We start from the raw sequence: 19,244 nt of genomic DNA, 5'->3' as shown, positions 1-19,244 counted from the left end.
TCGATCACATCAATTAGTTGATTTAGCTTTGTTTTAGATTTTGTTAATTAAGAAATGTTGGCCTCCCGAGTGGCGCAGAGGTCTACGGCAGTGCATCGCAGTGCTAAAGGTGTTACTACAGACCTGGGTTCAATCCCATGCTGTGTCACAGTTGGCTGTGACTGGGAGACAAATCTGTCGTTCTGCCCCTGAACAGGCAGTTAACCCACTGTTCCCAGGCCGTCATTGAAAATAAGAATATGTTCTTAACTGACTTGCCTGGTTAAATAAAGGTAAAAAAAAGATTTTTTTTTAAAATGAGGCGGCACCCAGTGTTATCTGGGTTAGGGGATGGCTCTAGTGACTCCTGTGGTGGGCCGGGCGCATGTATGTTGACTTTGGTTGCCAGTTGTACAGTGTTTCTTCCAACACATTAGTGTGGCTTGGCAGGGCTGTGTTTTGGTGGAAACGTGGCTCTCAACCTTCACCTCTCATGAGTCTGTACGGGAGTTGCAATGACGGGACAAGACTGTAACTACAAATGGGGGATAAAAAGTACAAAAAAGAAAGTTTGCCAAATTACCACATCTCTGTTTTAGACTAAACTGACTTTATGACCAAAACTATCTTCTTTTATACTCTAATAAAGCCTAGATTCAATCAGATCAAGCATTATCCGGCGATAGCAGACAGAAGCACAGCGGATGTATAAGCTGTAATGGAGATGGAACAGCTGTCAAATCTGTGAGCAGCTGCTCTTGCGATCAATGTCACGAAGCCACACCACCCCACTCACGTTAGAAGTTCAGACTGAGAAAGTGTATGGCAGGTTATATAGACATTATACGCTCAAAATTAAAAAGCATTCAACAAAAAAAGCATTCAACAAAATAATGAGGGTTTCTATCATCATAATAGAGGTGTAGATTCAATCTCACATTCCCATGTTCCATCAAGGCTGCATGGGATTTCTCCTAATGCAACTTCATGCACAAAAACTTGTGAATTACACATGGGGAAATGTCATTCAGATGAAAACAGCAGGCAGACGCTCCCTTTGGATAATTCACAACTGTAATATTTAGACATTCACATCAACAATATCTAAATTAAACTTGTTGTGGGTGAAAAATACTTTCTCATTTCAATGGTTGTTCATTAATTTTGCAACCTTAATTAATACTCCAAACTTGCCAGAAGTCTCAGGGGTTGTGTTAAAATCTAAACAACATTGATCATTGTGCTGAGAAATTTTGATTATCCAAAATGTGCAGTACAATAATTTCATGAAATGTTTTACAGTACATGCCCAAAATCACAAGTTTGTTGTACTGTAGATGCTAAGCCTATACAGATATAGGATCTTAATTTGAGCCAGTTTGCTACAGCAGGAAACTAATCCTGCAGCAACAGGAAATATGAATTTTTATGTGAATTATAATTCATTGACATTTCTGTAGGGGTTGATGTGCATTTCTCGAAAGGCTAAATCAAGTCTGAAATTTCAATGTGGAAATTACAAACGTCAGAAGTGTTTTTGAACCTCAAATGTTTTAAACATTTTAAATGTTCTGCATTGCAGGAAAGTCCCCCTCAACAGGGTGATCAAATTAAGATCCTACATCTGTAGGTTAGTTGGCCTGTATTGTATTTGTTCAATGTAGAGCTTGTGTTTCTAGTAAGTCTTGAACACCAAAGTTTATGGGATATGTGGGACTGGCCAAAAGCCAGTGAAAATGCAGAGCGTCAAATTCAAATAAATTACTCTAAAAATCTAACTTTCATGAAATCACACATGTAACATACCAAATTAAAGCTACACGTGTTGTGAATCCAGCCAACGTGTCAGATTTCAAAAAGGGTTTTCGGCGAAAACAAACGATGCTATTATCTGAGGGTAGCACCTCTGTAAACAAAGAGAGAAAAACATATTTCAACCCTGCAGGCGCGACACAGAACGCAGAAATAAAAATATAAATCATGCCTTACCTTTGACGAGCTTCTTTTTTTTGCACTCCAATATGTCCCATAAACATCACAAATGGTCCTTTTGTTCGATTAATTCCATCGATATATATCCAAAATGTCAATTTATTTGGCGCGTTTGATCCAGAAAAACACTGGTTCCAACTTGCGCAACGTGACTACAAAATATCTCAAAAGTTACCTGTAATCTTTGCCAAAACATTTCAAACTACTTTTGTAATACAACTTTAGGTATTTTTTAAAAATAAATAATCGATAAAATTGAAGACAGAATGATCTGTGTCCAACATGCAGACAAAGGAGTCCAAAAAGCTACCGCTAAACTTTGTCCAAACAAGTCTAACGACGTTTCTATTTCATCCTCAGGTACTCTAAAATGTAAATAAACTATAATATTTCATACGGAAAGTAGTATGAAAATTAGTAAGATCGCGCCCTCTCCCTCACGCGCCAAAAGACTGATATTGTTCCAGTGCTCTTCTCACCAAAACTCCAAATTCTGGCTTGTTTTTCAAAAACCTCTTGAATAAAGACTGGTGACATCTAGTGGAAGCCATTGGAATTGCAATCTGGGAGACAGATTTACATAGAAACAATAGGTTTCCATAATAAGAGCCTTGGTTTTCTTTGGATTCTCACCTGCCATATCAATTCTGTTGTAGCCTCAGACATTATTTTAACAGTTTTAGAAACTTCAATCCTACCAATTATATGCATATCCTGGCTTCTGGGCCTGACTAACAGGCAGTTTACTTTGGGCACGTCTGTCAGGAAGAAATTCAGGAAACTAGACACTATCCCAGAAAGGTTTTAATAAGGAATTTAAAACTATTTCTACTTTTACTTTTTGTACTTAAGTGTATTTTAATGATTACATTTACTTTTGATACTTAAGTACATTTTAAGCCAAATACTTTTAGGCTTTTACTCAAGTACATTTACATTTACATTTAAGTCATTTAGCAGACGCTCTTATCCAGAGCGACTTACAAATTAGTATTTTACTGGGTGTCTTTCCCTTTTACTTGAGTCATTTTCTATTAAGGTATCTTAACTTTTACTCAAGTATGATAATTGGGTAATTTTTCCACCACTGTGCAGGAGCAACTCCCACCTGGAATATATTGAAACTGGGTTTCTGTATAGCACTTTGTGGCATCTGCTGATGTAAAAACGGGCTTTATAAATACATTTGATTGATTGATTGATTTATTGATTGAACCGTCCAGGCCAGGGGACCAGTTGCAGCCGAACATCACTGGGCTAGTTGTGTGTGTGTGTACCTGAGACAAGCTCCAGACTGCAGTATTGCAGCGTAATCCTTCAGCCCTTTGTTCCTGTCTTGTCCCCCTGGCCTGGCTCAGACTCTCCCCTTTCAAAGCCTGAAAACATATCTGGAATACTTTCACCACAGAGTCTCCCAATACAATTGTCATGTTTCAGTCAGCCAACCAACCTAAGAGCAGCAATTACAGTATTGATTAGAAGACCCAGGAGCTCCAATCAAGCTGTGTTGCTGTGTTACAGATGTATTGTCTGGATGTGGTATAGGGAAAAGAACACTGTTGCTAGGTCTCACTCTCCAACCAAGAAGGTCATGACAGCAACTCTTTTCAGACTATGATTTGATAAAGGAAAGACAACACAACAAATCATTTTAACTCCCTCATGCGTCCTTGGTGTGCATAAGCAACACAGTTTCTCTTCGAAAACACACTATACCATGCATTTTATTCAAGAGTGATCAAGTTTAATATATTACAAAACAAGCAGACTGGATAGAAAATGGTCAAATATGCACCAAATGTGTTACAATTGATGTATTCAACCATGACTCACTCAAAGCCACAGGAAGTAGTTTGGGGGTGGGGATGCTGCGCCGAGGGGGTGGGGATGCTGCGCCGAGGGGGTGGGGATGCTGCGCCGAGGGGGTGCATGCAATGCAAAAATAAAAATGCACGCAGTGAAAATGTATACTGTATATGTTTTCCAGTTTCTTGAAATACTTTGCAAATGCAACTTATTTCTTTGAGAACACTGAAATGGTCTATTCATTCCTTTTACATTTTAGTCAACACTCTTATTCAGAGCAACTTACAGTAGGGAGTACAAACATTTTCATATTGGTCCCCCGTGTGAATTGAACTGCTGGTCATCTATGAACATTTGAACATCTTGGCCATGTTCTGTTATAATCTCCACCCGGCACAGCCAGAAGAGGACTGGCCACCCCACATAGCCTGGTTCCTCTCTAGGTTTCTTCCTAGGTTTTGGCCTTTCTAGGGAGTTATGTCACATGGGCAGTTAACAAAATATATGGAAATGTTAGCTCTATCCTAAATTACAACCAACTGATTGCAGCATTACCGCAAAAATGTATGAGGCAGGTGGAAAGGGGAGATGGTAGGAAATTTGTTTATCTGCCCTTTATTAAATATCAAAATTGGCAAAAGAAAATCATCTGAAAAAATATATATTATTTTCTTTTGTTGAACAAATTGGTGACCGAAGCGCCAAAATAGTTGGGGAAGAGATTTTCGATGTGTCGATTCCATGGCAAATGGTTTATGAACTGATACACAAAACAACGATTGATTCAAAACTTCGTTTTTCCATTTAAATTATTATACAAAATTATTGCAACCAACAGAATGTTATGTATATGGGGCATACAACCATCTCAACTCTGACTATATTTTGCCACCAAAGGGACTGAATCATTAGATCACTTATTCTGGTTTTGCCCCATGTACTGTATCTTGTTTCTGATCGTAGGTTCAGGAATGGCTGAACAATCACATTCAAACTAATCCTACAAAAAGCACTGTTGGGAGATTTGAAAAGTCATAGTCAATCAATCAACAATATAATAATGCTCTTTGGGCTCTATTCAAGTATATTGCATAAATTCAGCTTTACAGTGTGACTGAAATTTAAAGGCAATGTTCTCGCCTTAGTGGAGACCGCATTTCTGGTAAACGCTGCAGATGTCAGCTCAATAGGAAATGACCTTAACATTTCCAGTGTGCTATTTTATTAAATTTTACCTTTACTTAACTAGGCAAGTCAGTTAAGAACAAATTCTTATTTTCAATGATGGCCTAGGAACAGTGGGTTAACTGCCTGTTCAGGGGCAGAATGACATATTTGTACCTTGTCGGCTTGAACTTGCAACTTTCCGGTAACTAGTCCAACACTCTAACCACTAGGCTACCCTGCCGCCCCTATATGTTTCAGCGATACAGATTGAATAGAGCCCTTAGTAAAAATATTCATCTTAATTTACAACCTGTTGATACTATGCGATTAAAAATGTTCAGAATGTATATGAATTATCAGAGCAAAATGTAAAAATATACAGCAAATGGAAATCATAAAAGGGTAATGGGATGGGCTAAGAGTAGCTGAGGGGATTAAAGGCTTATGATCTAATGTATAATACATAGTTATGACTGAAGACACTATATATAAAACACTATGTATAATGTATACCGGATATGTTTTTACTACTATCTATCCAGATGTAATGTCTATCAAATAAATATATTGTTGCTATGTAATTACTGTCTGTAAAAAGTTATTTTTGATCACCGAAGATAAGGGATTTTAATTTGATTTATTCGGATCCCCATTAGCCTCCGCAGATGGCGACAGCGAGTCTTACTGGGGTCCGACACAGAAACGACATTACAGACAAAATACTTTACAATTGACATACAATTAAAAACATTAACATGTAGTGTGTGTGTGTACATCTATCACATACATGTCAGTGTATACACACAACAAGTAGGTCACAAGGGGGAGAGGCGTTGTGCCGTGACGTGTTGCTTTATTTGTTTTTTGAAACCAGGTTTGCTGTTCACTTGTGCTACATAAGATGGAAGTGTGGTGGATAGCCCCCCCCCCCCTCTTTATTACTATTGTAAAGAGATCATATGCATATCTATGTCTTCTTCTCTTTCAGGTCTTCTACTTGCTGATTGTTGCTATAGGGGTATATTCAAAGGTTAAAAAGCAACAGGTATGACCAATTATTTTCAGCATATACCAAACCATATTTGAAAATATGAATCAATAGCTGACCTTCTACAATAAACATAGAATTCCATGGTTTGCTTTCTTGTTTTCCAATATCATTGTGAAACTGTGAAATGAATCACCAGTGGTGGTGCCCAGAAATATGCCCCAGCTCCTAGTAGGTTGTGCTAGTGGGTCACACCACATGGTTTTCTGTGATCATCTCTTGAAGACACGGTCAGAGACACGTTCCTGAACGACCCTGCAGAGTCATTCTGGTTGTGGTGGTCGTGGTCATGTTCTTCATCACCTTCTGCGGCTGCAGCGGAGCCCTGCGAGAGAACGTTTACCTTCTGAAGGCAGTAAGACCAATCCTTTTCTAATCTCCTTTCCTCATTTCAACCCACCTTCATACTATGCAGTAGGGAGAAGTGCTCTAAAATTATGTTGAGCACAAATACTTTTTAGCCTTCTATTGGCAAAGGTCAGGACTAGGAACATTGTTATTGAGCAACTTCTTTCTGTACCTTCAGACCAAATACTTTCTCTGGGATACTCTTTATTGTCCATTCCTTACTTGTCTGTACCGGCACTGCTCTCTTCTCCAGTTCTCCTTCAGTCTGACTTTGGTCTTATTCACTCAGCTGGCCATAGCTGTCCTAGGCTTATTCTACTCAGACCAGGTACTGTTTCTACACTGCCTGGGGTCTGGTACTGTACCTACGGTCTGGTGTCTGTCTTGTTCCTACTCTCTACCTGTGCTATCCTCCACTTCTAAACAGGGCAGTTAAACAATGGTCGCATCATCCTCTCCACATCCGCTAAATTATTCAAAATGTTCTGCCACTTCAAAGTGGAACCAAATGTTCCATTTCAACAAGATCCCTTAAAAGAAGTTTGCTGCTACTGACATTCTGGATGTGCACTGGCATGCTAGCATGAGGCCGGCGCGAGACAGCAAGGGAGGGAGAGGGGTGGTAGGGGGAGATTCTCCAGGGTAACCGCAAGCTCATTACCACTCTAAAAGCATATGGTATAAAACCAGTCATAGCACATTAGGACCCGATGCTTCCAGCTCATGGGCCCCTACGTGAAGCCTTCTCAACACGGGTCCCCTAGGGACCATTCCCATGTTCAAACAATCCGATTTACATGAACATAGTGCTTTACAAATGTCCTTAAAGATCTTACTCATCTGAAACCCCCATCTACTCTGTAACCCCACACCGGAGACGCTCTGGAGAAGTTTGTGAAAAAATCTATTGTGTACTATAGGGATGACCTGGATCTGCAGAACCTCATGGACTACATTCAGAGAGAGGTAGACCATTTCACACAAAATTCATCCCTGTTAGTGAGCAATTCTCTTTTGCCAATATAATCCATCCACCTGACAGATGTTGCATATAAAGAAGCTGATTAAACAGCATGATCATTACACAGGTGCACCTTTTGCAGGGGACAATAAAAGGCCACTCTAAAATATGCAGATTTGTCACCAACACAATGCCACAGATGTTTCAAGTTGAGGGAGCTTGCAAATGGCATGCTTAATGCAGGAATGTTCAGAGCTGTTGCCAGATAATTGAATGTTAATTTCTCTACCATAAGCCACCTCCAACATTGTTTCAAAGAATTTGGCAGTACGTCCAACAGGCCTCACAACCGCAGACTACATGTAACAACGTTAGCCCACGACCTTCTTCACCTTATTCACCTGCGGGATCGTCTGACCAGCCACCCAGACAGTTGATGAAACTGTGGGTTTGCACAACCAAATAATTTCTGCACAAACTGTCAGAAACCATCTCAGGGAAGCTCATCTGTGTACTTGTCGTCCTTACCAGGGTCTTGATCTGACTGCAGTTCGGCATCGTAACTTACTTCAGTGGTAAATGCTCACCTTTGATAGCCACCGGCACTCTGGAGAAGAGTGATCTTCATGGATGTATCTCGGTTTCAACTGTACCAGGCAGATGGCAGACAGTGTGTATGGCGTTGTGTGGGCAAGCAGGAAAAGTCTGTGGATCGAGTCCAATCTGATGTTGATGAGGGCCCTAGCTCTGGTTCTCTCCTTGCCTCAGTTAACCATACACAAGTTGCTATCTGTAACCTAAAAAACATTTTTGGTTCCAGGAAGAATCCTTTTGGGTTCCATTCAAAACCTATTCCACATTTCTCCCTCCGTTTCATGCATCTGCTCTCACTACTCTCTCCATCTTTCTCTTCTCTGATTTGGTCCTGGACATTTCCTACGAGAGGGAAGTGTGTCGATTACCCATGAGTCACGTCAAAACAATTACATTACAATTCCAACAGCTTTGATGTGGAGTCGTAGTCATGAGAAGGAGTCACTCCCTCTTTTCTTTTCTCTCCCCTTTATTCAGCATAGTACACATCACCCCATGTTCTGAACACTTGCACAAAAAAAGGTTCCTATCGACGCATGTTAGAGAAAACACAATGTGTTAATTTAAGTAATAAATATCAGTCTAGACTATGTTTCCATTGAGATGTTTGATGAAATGTGCAAAGCAGTATAATTTTATCCACTGAGCATCGTAAAGCCATTCAAGCTTTGACCTTCAGAAACTGTTCTCAGTGAGGTGTATTCAGCTTTAAGAGATTTCTTCCACACTGTTACATCTTCCATATGTAACAGTGTGTGTTGGACTGAGTTAACACTCAGGTTGCGTCAAAAATGGCACCCTATTCCATATACAGGGCTAGGGCCGGCTCCAGGCATAAGCGGTCGCTTATGGCCCCAGGCTGCTATGGGGCCCCCCGACCTAGTAAATGTTTTTATTAACTCAGTCAGGGTCTCAACTTACTGTTGAGCGAAAGCCTAGTATAATACACAAGGTGCAAATTAAACATTTGGTTGGCTATGAAAAGCCAACTGACATTTACTCCTGGGGTGCTGACCTGTTGCACGCTCGACAACCACTGTGATTATTATTATTTGACCCTGCTGGTCATTTATGAACATTTGAACATCTTGGCCATGTTCTGTTATAATCTCCACCCAGCACAGCCAGAAGAGGACTGGCCACCCCTCATAGCCTGGTTCCTCTCTATGTTTCTTCCTAGGTTCTGGCCTTTCTAGGAGTTTTTCCTAGCCACCGTGCTTCTACACCTGCATTGCTTGCTGTTTAGAGTTTTAGGCTGGGTTTCTGTACAGCACTTTGAGATATCAGCTGATGTAAGAAGGGCTATATAAATACATTTGATTTCGTTGTGCAAAAGCAATTTTTCGCTTTTATATCAGTCACAAACAGTCACTCAATTAGCAATGTCAGTTGATCATTTTCAGATTAGTAAAGTAGTCTAGTCAGCTATCTAAACTTGTAGTAATCATGGCAGAATACCTACTGGGGCCCCCATTGATTTTGTTAGTCACTCTCACTCAGATAGCATTAACATCGCATAGGTCATGCAAAATGTCTGAAAAAATGTCTCTCTACCCCATGGCAAAATGTGTAGAACTGCAGAAAACCAAATCTTTGTCCAGACTGACTCAAAGAAGAGAACAGAATGGCCCGGCAAGAAGGAAGAAAACAGTGAGTGAAAAACTACTGGCTACTTGAGAGCCACTCCAGTCTAGGACATACTTCTATGCTTACACTGCACAGCCTCTGGAACATCTTCTCATGGGCTGTGTATAGACCATATAGAAATGTGTTCCGTCTTACTCTTTTGTTGGACATACATGACTCAAGGCTGACATTGGAAGTATCGTGACTTGTCACAAAATTATGTAAAACTATTATCTCTTATGGCTCCTAAAATCATATCCCTCTCTTAAAACCTCTTAGGGATAGGCAGGATGCAAATGTCTCAACTGGCCAATTGCCAGGGGAAATGCAGAGCGCCAGATTCAAATAAAATGCTATAAAATTCGAACTTTCATTAAATTACACATGTAAGATACTCAATTAAATCTACACTCGTTGTGAATCCAGCCGACATGTCAGATTTTTAAAATGCTTTTCGGCGAAAGCATAAGAAGCTATTATCTGATAGCCTGCATTTATATTGACATGAGGATATTTTTTAACATTATTTATACATTTCAATGTAGTATGTTTGCTAATAAAATTTGGTCTATGAGATACAACATTTACAGTGTTACAGAGATATGGCTTTTTCTTTGCAACTCTGCCTAGAAGGCCAGCATCCCGGAGTTGCCACTTCACTGTTGACGTTGAGACTGGTGTTTTGTGAAATGGTCAAAAAAGGATCTTATTCAATTATTCATACTGAGTACCACTCATTTTCACTGGCGGCTTATGTATTGGTCCACAGGAAGTTTATCTTCAACCCAAAAACCAGATGCCAGTTTATAATATAATATCAGTCCCAAGGCTCAATCTCTCAGTTTGTCATGTGACCTTGTATTAACCTCTCTGGGATATGTGGGATGGTAGCGTACCACCTCGCAAACAGCAAAATGAAATTGCAGGGCGCCAAATACAAAACAACAGAAATCCCATAATTAAAATTCCTCAAACATACAAGTATTTTACATTTTAAAGATAAACTGGTTGTAAATCCAGCCACTGTGTCCAGTTTTAAAAAAGGCTTTACGACGAAAGCACACCAAACGATTATGTTAGGTCAGTACCTAGTCAAAGAAAAACACAGCCATTTTTCCAGCCAAAGAGAGAGTCACAAAAAGCAGAAATAGAGATAAAATGAATCCCTAACCTTTGATGATCTTCATCAGATGACACTCATAGGACTTCATGTTGCACAATACATGTATGTTTTGTTCGATAAAATTAATATTTATACCCAAAAATCTCAGTTTACATTGGCGCATTATTATCAGTAGTTCCAAAACATCTGGTGATTTTGCAGAGAGCCACATCAATTTACAGAAATACTCATAAGAAACATTGCTAAAAGATACAAGTGTTTTGCATGGAATTTTAGATCCACTTCTCCTTAATGCAACCGCTGTGTCAGATTTCAAAGAAACTTTACGGAAAAAGCAAAAATCTGAGTACGGCGCTCAGACACAAAAACAAGCCATGCAGATACCCGCCATGTTGTGGAGTCAACAGAGGTCAGAAATAGCATTATAAAAATACACTTACCTTTGATGATCTTCATCAGAATGCACTCCCAGGAATCCCAGTTCCACAATAAATGTTTGTTTTGTTCGATAAAGTCCATCATTTATGTCCAAATACCTCCTTTTTGTTCTCGCGTTTAGTACACAATCCAAACTCACGAGGCGCGGGCAAGTCCCGGCGAAAGTTCAGACGAAAAGTCATATTATAGTTCGTAGAAACATGTCAAAAGCTGTATAGAATCTATCTTTAGGATGATTTTGTCAGAAATCTTAAATTATGTTTCAACCGGAGAATTCCATTGTCTGTAGAAATGGAATGAAACGAAGCTAACTCTCACGGGAGCGCGCAAGACTGAGCTCATGGCACTCTGCCAGACACCTGACTCAGCTCTCATTCCCCCCTCCTTCACAGTAGAAGCCTCAAACAATGTTCGAAAGACTGATGACATCTAGTGGAAGCCTTAGGAAGTGCAATATGACCCCATAGACACAAACTACAAACCTCAGATTTCCCACTTCCTGGTTGGATTTTTTTCTCAGGTTTTTGCCTGCCATATGAGTTATGGTATACTCACAGACAGCTTCTTCGACAGAGGGGATCAAGCTGACTTTATACCACTTTACAGAGGCCCGTTCATGAAGGAAGGCTTGCTCATTACATGTTTTAGCAAGTGTCTATGACAAATCAGGACAGGTCGTTTCACTGAGCAGCCATTACGAACACAGGCTGTAAAACAGTGATCACTAAGGTCATTACAGAAAACACCAGACTGATATGTATTAGGATTATTTGTGAGGATAACGTCGAGGAGAGGAGCCTTTTCTGGGTGGTTGTAGTCATACCTTGTGGGATTGGTAATAATCTGAGAAAGATTTGTCCAATTGCTTTTTTAAACCTTTATTTAACTTGGCAAGTTAGTTAAGAACAAATTCTTATTTACAAAGATGGCTTAGGAACAGTGGGTTAACTGCCTTGTTCAGGGGCAGATTGGCAGATTTTTACCTTGTCAGTTCTGGGATTTGATCTTGCAACCTTTCAGTTACTGGCCCAACACTCTAATCACGAGGCCATCTGCCTCCCCGCTTTAGAACTTGGTCAGATGGTTTAAGAATGTCCCAGTTATGTCACCTAGCAGGACAAATTCAGACTTAGTGTAAGGGGCCAGGAGAGAGCTTAGAGCATGTAGAGTACAGGCCGGCGTTGATGGAGGACGATAGCACCCAACAACAGTCAACAAAGAGCTATTTGAAAGTTTAAATGCTTAAAACCAGCAAATCAAATTGTTTGGAGAGAGACTTGTTGGAGACAACCAAGCACTGAAGGTAAAGATTGCCACTCCCCCACCTTTGGAAGATCTGTCTTGCCAAAAAATGTTACAACCAGAAAGGTTAACATCAGTATTCAAAACACTCTTCCTTAACCTCCCTGGTACCACCTCGCCAACAGCCAGTAAAATTGCAGGACGCCAAATTCAAAACAACAGAAATCCCATAATTAAAATTCCTGAAACATACAAGCATTATACACCACTGTAAAGATAGACTTCTTGTAAATCCAACCATAGTGTCTGATTTCAAAAAGGCTTTACGGCGAAAGCACACAGTGCGATTATGTTAGGTCAGTGCCTAGTCACAGAAAACCATGCAGCCATTTTCCAACCAAGGAGAGGTGTCACAAAAGTCAGAAATAGCATTAAAATGAATCACTTACCTTTGATGATCTTCATCTGGTGGCATTCCCAGGTCTCCATGTTAGACAATACATGTTCTTTTGTTCGGTAATGTCCCTCTTTATGTCCAAAAACCTTAGTTTTGTTGGTGCGTTTAGTTCAGTAATCCAAAGGCACAAAGCGCGCTCTCAACATCCAGACGAAAAGTCAAAAAAGTATAATAAAAGTTTGTTGAAACATGTCAAACGATGTTTAAAATCAATCCTCTGGCTGTTTTTTCATAAATAATCAATAATATTTCAACAGGACAAAAACTTTGTCAATAGAAAAGGAGAAACAAGAAATGCGTGCGCCCGATCACGCGCTGGACTTATGTCTGGACATTTCCACTGTCCACTCATTGAAAGTGCTGTATCTCCCTCATTTTTCAGAGTAAAAGCCTGAAACAATGCCTAAAGACTGGCCACACGTAGAAGAAGCCGTAGAGATCATGAACTAGGTCCTAAGTCTTTGTATGGTGGATAGGCTTTCAATGGAAAAACAGCCTTTAAAAAATAAGAGTACTTCCTGGATGGATTTTCCTCAGGTTTTTGCCTGCCATATCAGTTTTGTTATACTCACAGATATTATTTTAACCGTTTTGGAAACATTAGAGTGTTTCATATCCAAATCTACCAATACCTATGCTGAAAATTACAGGCCTCTCTCATCTTTTTAAGTGGGAGAACTTGCACAATTGGTGGCTGACAATATACTTTTTTGCCCCACTGTACCTGAAGAATAGAGGCAATATTCTTCAGCCAAACATCTAAGCAATTTGGGGAGGGTACTCCTGAAGTTGCCTCTGGTCCAGACCAAATGACGTACAGCTTTAGGCCCTCTGTGCCCAGGATACCTAGGCTAGGCATGCAGGACATGGGCTCTCTGGATCAGCCAGTAAATGAGGGGAGAATTGGGACCGACTAAAACATTAATGAACGAGATAGGATGGACATAGTCAATATAACTATTTGTTCAGCCCTTTTGAAATGTACAGAAATCAGTGACAGAATTCAGAACATGGGCCATTCTTACAGTATTCTCCCTGTACATCTAGTCAGAACCATAGGATAAATAGGGGGGTATATAAGCAGACAATGAAAGCTCTTACAATATTCAATAATTACATTTCTCTAAAACAGGCTATGGGCTACATGTGCACCACCAAGTCAGAACAGTAGGCTAAATTATGAGGGGGAAAGTGACCAAAATATTAGGGTGAGGCACATGTGCTACTAACAACTTACTACCAATGCTTAATTTGAGCCGGGTCCTGCCGGAACATGATCCAGCACTCCTCAGTTTTGGACTGTTTCATTGTAGAACCCATTTGCCAGGATCCGGTGCCTCTTGTGACATTAAACATTATTTTCACTGTTTGCAATGTAAAAATTATAATTAAAGCAATCAGAGTTCATTCAAAATTATCCTATGTAATTCTTACGGACCCTTATAAAATGTAATGTGAAAACATTGCCTGATATTCTAAGAATTGATTGGTGTTGGGCTGGCTGGTGTTTATGGTTTGCGCAACATTGTAGCCTATATAGACCAACGCATAGCTATTGTTGTGGTGAGAGAGAGAAGCGCATGTATCTCTCACATAACTAGAATGAGATTACCTTTCCGTGATCTCTCTCCCTGCTCTGATAAACATGAGCATGCAACTCTCATCTCTCCAGCGTTGCACTTAATAATTTATTTCCTTATAGAATCATAGCGCGGGAAGGGTGCTGGTGGTGCCGCAGCACCCCTGATAAATTAAAAATACATTTGCCAAAGTTCTATAGTTACTGCTGTCAGCCAAAACAGGCCATTCACGCGATATTTCAAATACAATCGCGGGAAAACACAGATCCTGCTGAAAAGCGAAGACCAATCTGTCTGTAGGCTACCAAGTTATGAACTTCCAAATAGACCTGTTGAGCGAAGACAATGTTTTCAAAGTAAAACAAGAGCGAGAGATAAAGCTTTTGGCACGAGCACATCGGCCATTGCTGGCGAATGAACTGCGCGTAATTGGGTGAGTCAGTGAAACTGGAAAGCTTTTTTAGGACTATAATTTCCTCATATTGTACAATATGCAGTGGTGGGAAAAGTAGGCACTTGGCATAATTATGGAAAGCCGTTTGGGTCTTTACGTGTCAAAAAAGATACACATCATATAACACTATTTGACGCGTTAAATAAGCTTTTAATTTGACATGTCAAATAGCACTTCTATTATAGAATGTTGTGTGTGATGAATTTGCACGTGTAAGCCAAGCGCAAACACCACTACTACCAGTAGCACTGTCATAGCTGCAAACAAGCACACACTGGCCACGAACGATGTGTTTACAATACAGCGTTGGTAATAAAACGGAACCAAAACCGGCTGCCAGCCCTGCGCCATCGTGCATACATTTATTTTGTCCCCCCACGCCTTTATACATTTTATGCCAATCACATTTTTATTTGGCGTACCCCAGTTTGGGAATACCTGATCTACACTGATTTAAGTGGATTTAACAAGTGCCATAATTAAGAGATCATAGCTTTCACCTGGATTCATCTGGTCAGTCTGTCATGAAAAGAGCAGGTGTTCTTAATGTTTCGTACACTCAGTGCATATCCCTTGTAACAATATTGTAATTACATGGTTGGTTATTAAAGATTGTACATACAATGTAACTAAAAGGTTTATACCTAATATTGTCCTGTCTCCTAATTTCTCCTGTTTAGACTAGTGTCCGCAAAGGTTGTTACATCGTAACTACAAAGGTTGTTACATTGTAACTACATAGTAATTATAAAGGTTATACCCTACTGGGTTTCACATTACATTAAGTTGCTTGCTCCTGGGTAGGTACATGACAATTACAAGTAGATCCTATGTAACTATATTGTTCTAACGTTACACTTGATTTGGTATAGCCTTTGAGCTAGGTCATAACATAAGAATTAACAAATTGAAAATTGCGGGTAGTTAATGACAGGGTGTTCTTGTTAAAATTAAAAATAGTTTCAAATTCTTTATATTAAGCAAATCAGATGGCACAATTTTCTTGTTTTTTATTTATTTAAGGATAGCCATGGGTATGCTCCAACACTCAGACATGATTTACAAACAAAGCATTTGTGTTTCGTGAATCGCTATCGGGCAGTAGGGCCGTTTTCCTGTCCTGCTAAGCAAAACAATGTAAGGAATACTTTTGGGTGTCAGGGAAGAACTTTACTTCCGGGTTGGAGCGAGCGGTCGCATCCGCACTTCGGTCCGCAGGTAGTATAACTTTTCATTACATTTCATTATAGTACAACGGTTTGATTTGTCTAATCTTAGCAATTTCTTCTTAGCTAGCTACATAGCCGTCTTTGTATCAAAGATAATTGCGTAATTATCGTATTTCGTCGTCCTAACGTAGTCTACACTGCTATCTGCCCAGCAGCTAGCCAGCTAGAAAACGTCCACCGTCTACCGAATAGCAGCACTGTAGAAACTATTACACTCAACTGAACGACTTGATTAGTGTAGTGTTAGCTAGCTACATAGTTGTCTTTGCTGTCTTCGTATCCAAGATAATTGTGTAGTTTAGAGTGTGTAGTCTTAGAGTGATTATCTTAATTTACCGAGGTTAGCTAGCCAGCTATTTATCGTCCTTAACGTAGGAGACACTGCTAGCTAGCCAACAGCTAGCCAACGTCTACCGAATAGAACTTCCGCACTCAACAACCCGGTCGCATTCCGCTTCGCTCCACAGGTAGTATCACATTTTCATTTCATTTCATTACAGCACAACGGTTTGATTTGTTTGATCGTAGCTAGCTACATAGCTAGCTACATAGCCGTCTTTGTATCAAAGATAATTGTGTAGTCTAGAGCGATTTTCTAGGTTAGCTAGCCAGCTATTGTCGTTCTTTTCACGCAACGTAACGTAATCAACACTGCTAGCTAGCCAGCTAGCCCCGAATAGCAGCACTGTAGAAACTATTACACTCAACGGAACGACTTGATTAGTGTAGTGTCAACAACGCAGCCACTGCCAGCTAGCCTACAAAGTCAACAACGCAGCCACTGCCAGCTAGCCTACTTCAGCAGTACTGTATCATTTTAATCATTTTAGTCAATAAGATTCTTGCTACGTAAGCTTAACTTTCTGAACATTCGAGACGTGTAGTCCACTTGTCATTCCAATCTCCTTGCATTAGCGTAGCCTCTTCTGTAGCCTGTCAACTATGTGTCTGTCTATCCCTGTTCTCTCCTCTCTGCACAGACCATACAAACGCTCCACACCGCGTGGCCGCGCCACCCTAATCTGGTGGTCCCAGCGCGCACGACCCACGTGGAGTTCCAGGTCTCCGGTAGCCTCTGGAACTGCCGATCTGCGGCCAACAAGGCAGAGTTCATCTCAGCCTATGCCTCCCTCCAGTCCCTCGACTTCTTGGCACTGACGGAAACATGGATCACCACAGATAACACTGCTACTCCTACTGCTCTCTCTTTGTCCGCCCACGTGTTCTCGCACACCCCGAGAGCTTCTGGTCAGCGGGGTGGTGGCACCGGGATCCTCATCTCTCCCAAGTGGTCATTCTCTCTTTCTCCCTTACCCATCTGTCTATCGCCTCCTTTGAATTCCATGCTGTCACAGTTATCAGCCCTTTCAAGCTTAACATCCTTATCATTTATCGCCCTCCAGGTCCCCTCGGAGAGTTCATCAATTAGCTTGATGCCTTGATAAGCTCCTTTCCTGAGGACGGCTCACCTCTCACAGTTCTGGGTGACTTTAACCTCCCCACGTCTACCTTTGACTCATTCCTCTCTGCCTCCTTCTTTCCACTCCTCTCCTCTTTTGACCTCACCCTCTCACCTTCCCCCTACTCACAAGGCAGGCAATACGCTCAACCTCATCTTTACTAGATGCTGTTCTTCCACTAACCTCATTGCAACTCCCCTCCAAGTGTCCGACCACTACCTTGTATCCTTTTCCCTCTCGCACTCATCCAACACTTCCCACACTGCCCCTACTCGGATGGTATCGCGCCGTCCCAACCTTCGCTCTCTCTCCCCCGCTACTCTCTCCTCTTCCATCCTATCATCTCCTCCCTCTGCTCAAACCTTCTCCAACCTATCTCCTGATTCTGCCTCCTCAACCCTCCTCTCCTCCCTTTCTGCATCCTTTGACTCTCTATGTCCCCTATCCTCCAGGCCGGCTCGGTCCTCCCTCCCGCTCCGTGGCTCGACGACTCATTGCGAGCTCACAGAACAGGGCTCCGGGCAGCCGAGCGGAAATGGAGGAAAACTCGCCTCCCTGCGGACCTGGCATCCTTTCACTCCCTCCTCTCTACATTTTCCTCCTCTGTCTCTGCTGCTAAAGCCACTTTCTACCACTCTAAATTCCAAGCATCTGCCTCTAACCCTAGGAAGCTCTTTGCCACCTTCTCCTCCCTCCTGAATCCCCCCTCCTCCCTCTCTGCAGATGACTTCGTCAACCATTTTGAAAAGAAGGTCGACGACATCCGATCCTCGTTTGCTAAGTCAAACGACACCGCTGGTTCTGCTCACACTGCCCTACCCTGTGCTCTGACCTCTTTCTCCCCTCTCTCCAGATGAAATCTCGCGTCTTGTGACGGCCGGCCGCCCAACAACCTGCCCGCTTGACCCTATCCCCTCCTCTCTTCTCCAGACCATTTCCGGAGACCTTCTCCCTTACCTCACCTCGCTCATCAACTCATCCCTGACCGCTGGCTACGTCCCTTCCGTCTTCAAGAGAGCGAGAGTTGCACCCCTTCTGAAAAAACCTACACTCGATCCCTCCGATGTCAACAACTACAGACCAGTATCCCTTCTTTCTTTTCTCTCCAAAACTCTTGAACGTGCCGTCCTTGGCCAGCTCTCCCGCTATCTCTCTCAGAATGACCTTCTTGATCCAAATCAGTCAGGTTTCAAGACTAGTCATTCAACTGAGACTGCTCTTCTCTGTATCACGGAGGCGCTCCGCACCGCTAAAGCTAACTCTCTCTCCTCTGCTCTCATCTTTCTAGACCTATCGGCTGCCTTCGATACTGTGAACCATCAGATCCTCCTCTCCACCCTCTCCGAGTTGGGCATCTCTGGCGCGGCCCATGCTTGGTTTGCGTCCTACCTGACAGGTCGCTCCTACCAGGTGGCGTGGCGAGAATCTCCTCACCAGTCTCCTCACCACGCACTCTCACCACTGGTGTCCCCCAGGGCTCTGTTCTAGGCCCTCTCCTATTCTCGCTATACACCAAGTCACTTGGCTCTGTCATAACCTCACATGGTCTCTCCTATCATTGCTATGCAGACGACACACAATTAATCTTCTCCTTTCCCCCTTCTGATGACCAGGTGGCGAATCGCATCTCTGCATGTCTGGCAGACATATCAGTGTGGATGACGGATCACCACCTCAAGCTGAACCTCGGCAAGACGGAGCTGCTCTTCCTCCCGGGGAAGGACTGCCCGTTCCATGATC

At 41.7% G+C, this 19,244-nt stretch overlaps 1 pseudogene; it reads left to right on the top strand.

The window, feature by feature from the left end:
• The first annotated feature begins 5,845 nt into the window (after window positions 1-5,845).
• The window catches only part of LOC118372021 (tetraspanin-33-like), a 32,760-nt pseudogene continuing 19,361 nt past the window's right edge, over window positions 5,846-19,244 (top strand).

The sequence above is a fragment of the Oncorhynchus keta genome, chromosome 17 (genome assembly GCF_023373465.1).
Source record: "Oncorhynchus keta strain PuntledgeMale-10-30-2019 chromosome 17, Oket_V2, whole genome shotgun sequence".
Taxonomy (NCBI): Eukaryota; Metazoa; Chordata; class Actinopteri; order Salmoniformes; family Salmonidae; genus Oncorhynchus; species Oncorhynchus keta.
The sequence above is the reverse complement of the archived record's forward strand: the minus strand, read 5'-3'. Positions and strand labels throughout refer to the sequence as shown.